At 42.4% G+C, this 5,621-nt stretch overlaps 1 non-coding gene across 1 annotated transcript; it reads left to right on the plus strand.

Moving 5' to 3' along the window:
- Positions 1–4,966: 4,966 nt before the first annotated feature.
- On the plus strand, positions 4,967–5,047 carry TRNAS-UGA (transfer RNA serine (anticodon UGA)). The gene has a single exon. It is a non-coding gene; the product is annotated as a tRNA-Ser (tRNA).
- The last annotated feature ends 574 nt before the right edge of the window (positions 5,048–5,621 follow it).

Genomic DNA, 5,621 nt, shown 5'->3' on the forward strand with positions numbered 1-5,621 from the left:
GCTAGTGCAGGAATTTGTTTTGTTTGACTATAAATATTTGTACAATTTTGTTTGTTTTTTTTTTTGTTTCTTTTCTCAGTGAAGGAGGGAAGAGGAAAGGGAGAGAAAGCATTGGAACTGAAAATAAAATAAAATAAAATTGAATTTTAAAAAATAAGATTAGATTGGAACTAGAAGATCTGGGCTGAAATCTTAGTTCTGCTGTTTGCTAACTGTGGGACCAGGGCTATGATACAGACTCTCTGTGGTATTACTCCCAGGATTTTTGTGAAGACTGCTTTATGAAAGCGATACATAAATGTGCATCTTCTCCCCTAGAAGGTCCCCTCTTTATCTAATCTTCAATCACTCCCTTTCTCCTCCTTCCTTTCTGGCTGCCTGTCTACGTATTCAAGTCTCATCCAACTTTCAAAGGCCCTCACTGGTCCCTTACATCCCCTCAAGCTATCATCCTAATCTCCGTGCTTTTTCAGTTTCATTCTTTGTCTATCCTCAGCCCAAAGTGCAACAACAAACAAACTCACTTTCTCTTTTCTCACTTTCTTTTAAACTTTCCACAACTAGACATGGGATCTCATCATTCAACTGAAACTATTCTCTCCTGGATCTCCTCATTATCACACAACACACACCTGACTAGGTACCTTTTCCCCACATCTTTTCAAATTCTTTTTCTGTGTTATCTTCCCCCTTAGACTATAAGTTCCTTGCAGACAGGTCTGTAACTTTTTTAAGATTTATTTTATTTTATTGTTTTTTCTTTCTTTGTTTTCCAACTACATGCAAAGATACTTTTTAACATTCATCCTTTTGCAAGTTACTAAGTTCCACATTTTTCTACCACCCTACCTTCTCTCTCCTCTCCCCATGGCAGCAATCTGATACAGGCTGTATTCGTGGTTACTGTATTTCCATTTTAGTCATATGCAGGGTCTGTATCTTACCTTTCTTTGTTTGCCTAGAGTTTATCATAGTGACTGACATACAGCAGGAATAATAAATGTTTGTTGAGTGACTGATTCTCCAGAGTTCAAAAAGACTTCTCATTTGCCAAAGCCAATGGCCTTTTCTTAGTTTCTTATTCTTCTTGATGGGGCAGTTAGATGTTGCAGTAAATAGAGCACTAGCCCTGGAGTCAGGAGGACAGGAGTTCAAATCTGACCTCAGACACTTGATACTAACTAGCTGTGTGACCCTGGACAAGTCACTTAACCCTGATTGCCTCACATTTATATGTGGCCACTGGACCCAGATGGCTCCAGAGGAGAAAATGAGGCTGATGACTTAACATACACTCTCCCACCCTCATCTCACTCAAATTCGATTTACCTGATTTTCATGGCATCACCTCCCTGATGACACAGAACAAAGGACAAAAACAAAAGTCATCATCATCATCATTATTCTCCTTGATAGCTCAGCACCATCTGAGGCTGATGACTGCCTTCTCTCCCTGGATACTTAGCCACTTTCTCTTCTTTGCATTTTGGGGATGCTGTGGGTGTACATCAAGACGCTGGTTTAAGCCTTCTCCTTTTCTGTCTGTAATGCCTCACTTGATCACCTCCTCCACTCCCACAGATTTAATTGACACTCCTGTGCAGATGACTCATAGATCTAAGCATCCAGTCCTGGTCTCTCAGGCTGCAGGCCTGAATCACCAACTAATGATTGGACATTTCAAACAGCATTTCCCATGGTATTTCTAACTCACCAAAGCTGTCTTTCTCCCAAACCCAGCCTTCTTCCCAACTTCCCTATTATATACTGTTAAGGGCATTGAGTTCTCAGCTTCAGTGGCCTCGCCAATTCCTCATTCTCAGTCCCTTTCCCTCCCTACTTACCCCCTGCTCAGGCCTGTTATTTCTAGCTCTATCAATCTCTCCAACCTCTTCCTTTCTCTCTTCTCTCCTGCTCACCATCTTCGTCCGGTTCATCATCACTTCTAGACTATGGAATGGCCTCAGAACTGGTCTCCCTGCCTCTTCCGAACTCTTCTCGCTCCAAGGTGGGCTCCGCATAGCTGCCAGTGGGAGTTTCCCTAAATAATATGTCGGACCTCAGTCAATGAATTCTTGTGGTTGCTTCTCTTTATTATAGGATCCACATGCCCTCTAGTTTAAGCTCAAGTCTTAGTCTTCCCCTTCCTTTCCTAAGTTTTTTTTTTATTTTTGCAAGGCAAATGGGGCTAAGTGGCTTGCCCAAGGCCACACAGCTAGGTCATTATTAAGTGTCTGAGACAGGATTTGAACCCAGGTCCTCCTGACTCCAGGGCCGGTGCTCTATCCACTGCGCCACCTAGCCGCCCTGCTTTCCTAATTTATTACACAATCCTCTTCCAAATACTCTATAAGCCTACCTGACTAGCTTTTCTACTTTTCAAGTGCAACACTCCCTGATGTGTCTCCATGTCTTTGCCCAGGCTGTTCCCCATACCAGGACTGCCCTTCCTTTTCATCTCTGTTATTTAGAATCCCTGGTTTCCTTCTAGGCTGGACTCAGATACCATCTCCTCCATTAGGTCTTCCTTGATTCCTCCCAGCTCTTCATCTTAATGCTATATTAGACCTGTTTCCCATGGGTCATTTGCATATATCTAAATATATGCATTTTGTCTCCTTCAGAAAATAAGCTCCTTGAGGGCAAGAACTGTTTTGTTTTATTTTTGTTTGCTTTTTGTCTTTGTCTCCATTGATTAGCCTGGTACATTGTTTTTTGTTGTGGTTTTTGGTATATTTTGGTTCTTGTCCTTCATTATCATAGTAGGGAGTTAATAAATGATTATTGATTGATTGATCCCTCATGCTTATTACTGGAACTGATACATATTAATCATTTCATATGTCCTGAATGATTGGTTTGAAGTCGGAAGACCTGGAGTTGAATCTGTCATTGCTGTTTCCTTCATACTCTAAGAGGACCAGGACATCAGAGAGGTGATGCCATGGCATCAAGTAATTTGGATTTAAAGGGGAAGGCTGTACAAAGTCATTAGCCTCACTTTCTCCTCAGGAACCATCTGAGTTGAATGACCAGATATGGATGAGGAGAACTGGAGATGGCCCTGGATGTAGTGGGTCTTTTTGTGCTAAGTTCTTTCCCTGGTTTTAGTATGACTAATACAATGCCCATTCAATGATTAGGGCTAGGTAAGAAAGAAACGAAGGGTGGGCAGCTAGATGGCACAGTGGATAAAGCACCGGCCCTGAAGTCAGGAGTACCTGGGTTCAAATCCTGTCTCAGACACTTAATAATTACCTAGCTGTGTGGCCTTGGGCAAGTCACTTAACCCCATTTGCTTTGCAAAAAAAAAAAACTAAAAAAAAGAAATGAAGCAAAGAATGGCCTCTTGCATAGCAGGAAGGAAAAACAAATCAACCTGGGAGGGAAGACCTTTAGGGTTTCTTGTGAAAACAGAAACAATGACATTCACTCTGAGTCAATTAGGGCCCAAAAGAGCACAAGTGAGGTTTGATCTGAGACCTGTTGAGTGATTTGGGTCTTGTAAACCCCAAAATATGTTGCCAGGTTTCAGCAATCAAAATTGATATTCCTTTGCACAGGGCTTCCACAGGTAAGTTGGAAGGAAGGGAGGGAGGAAGGGAGGGCGAGAGGGAGGAAGGGAGGGGGAGAAAGGCAGGCAGGAAGGAAGGAACTACTGGCACTGGCACATATAAATCATTTCTTATATCTGATTGATCGGTTTGGAGTTGAAAGGCTTGAGATTGAATTTGACCTCTGTCACTGCTTGGAAAAATGCTTAAATGCCTTCTCTGAACTTCAGTTTCCTCATTAGTAAAATAAAGGATGGATTGTAGAAAATAGTCTCTACCACCTCTATCAACTCTAAAGCTATGATTCTATGAGCTTACAAACACTGATTACTGAAAGCCAGCATAGGTCCCTGAAGACTAAACCAAGCCAAGCTAACTTCATTTTCTTTTTGGGCAGTGCTCTAACGAGCACTCACTGAGATTTTAACACAACACTGAATCTGAGGCAGAATCCAAAAATATCTTGACAGCCTGAAGCGTTGGCCTGAATCAAATAAACTCATTGAGAATGAAAGTTTGAAAAAAAAAATCACCTCCCCAAATGTAAGATGGCAGAACAATAGTTTCTGACCAAGAGTGTGGGGTTTTTAGTGGATTGTAAACTCAGGGTAGGAATATGGCAGCCAAAAACTAATGGGTTGCAGAAAGCAGGTTTCCAGAAAAAGGGAGGGGACAGGTTCTGTCACACCCTGCCCTGGTCAGACCCAACCTAGAGCACTGTGTTGTGCCTGAAGAGTCACAGATTAAGGAAGACTCTGTGGATAAACTGGAGAGTATCCAGAAGCGACTAGGATCATGTTGGACCTTGAACTGAAGTCATGGGAGGATCAAGTTGAAAGAACAGATTTTCCCTAAAGATGAGGAACCTGGGGAGGAGAAGGAGAGGAAAAGGAGGTTAAGGGTTAAAGAAAACTCATAACCCATCTAGTTATACACCAGAATTTTGTCAATGAGTCAACTGAGTTTGTAAATGGCTAAGACATGATTTGAACCCAGGTCCTCTGCTCCAGTGTTCTTTCTACTCTACCACATGACCTCATAGGAGAGTACATCCAATCTGAAAGACTGTCCTAGGGAACAGAGATTAAATTTGTGGTTCTACAAGGTGATGTTTATCCTTCATTCTCAAAAGAGACCATGATATCAGGGGAAGTGAGGCCATGACAAGTATGTGAATTGGATTTGGGGGGGAGGAGTTGTGCTAAGTCACAAGCCTCACTTTCTCTTCCAGAGCCATCTGGGTCCAGTGGCCAGATATGGATCAGGACAAGTGGAGATGGCCCTGAATGTGAGGGCTAAATTACTTGTCCAAGGTCACACAGCTAGTGTCAAGGGTCTGAGGCTCAATTTGAATTCCAGTCCTCCTGACTTCAGGGCTAGAGCTCTAACCACTGTTCCCCCCAGCTACCCAAGCTGTGGTGGCTGAGTGGTTAAGGTGTTGGATTTGAAATCCAATGGGGTTTCCCACACAGGTTCAAATTCTACCCATAGCATCTCCAGAATGTTTTCTGGAAATAAAAGGTATTCAAGAAACCTTCAGGTGGGGGCAGTTGGGTGGCACAGTGGATAGAGCATCAGCCTTGGAGTCAAGAGTATCTAAGTTCAAATCTGGCCTCAGACACTTAATATTTACTTAGCTTGTGTCACCTTAGGCAAGTCACTTAATCCCATTGACTGAAAAAAAAATGAAAAGAAAAGAATAGAAATTATCCACAAGATAGAACCAGAGGAATGAGTGCAAATCCCAATGAGGCAAATTTCATCTAGATATTGGAGGAAAAAAAACTTTCTAAAAATGAAAATTTTCCCCAACTGGAACAGTCTGCCTTGGGAGGTGGCAGGCTCCCCCTTTTTAAGTCAAGACTGGAGGAAAACTTGCTGGGAATATTACAGTGAGGGATTTCAGCTCAGGTATGAAGTGGGCTAAATCATTACTGAGGTCCTTTCTGGCTCTGTAATTCAGTGCTTTTATGGAAGGATGAACTCAGGCTCTCCTAGCTAAGAAGTTCCAGAAGGAAGACTTGAACCCCAAACTCATGACTCCAAGTTTCCTCCCAGTATGGTCCT

Source organism: Macrotis lagotis, chromosome 1 (genome assembly GCF_037893015.1).
Source record: "Macrotis lagotis isolate mMagLag1 chromosome 1, bilby.v1.9.chrom.fasta, whole genome shotgun sequence".
NCBI classification, from domain to species: domain Eukaryota; kingdom Metazoa; phylum Chordata; class Mammalia; order Peramelemorphia; family Peramelidae; genus Macrotis; species Macrotis lagotis.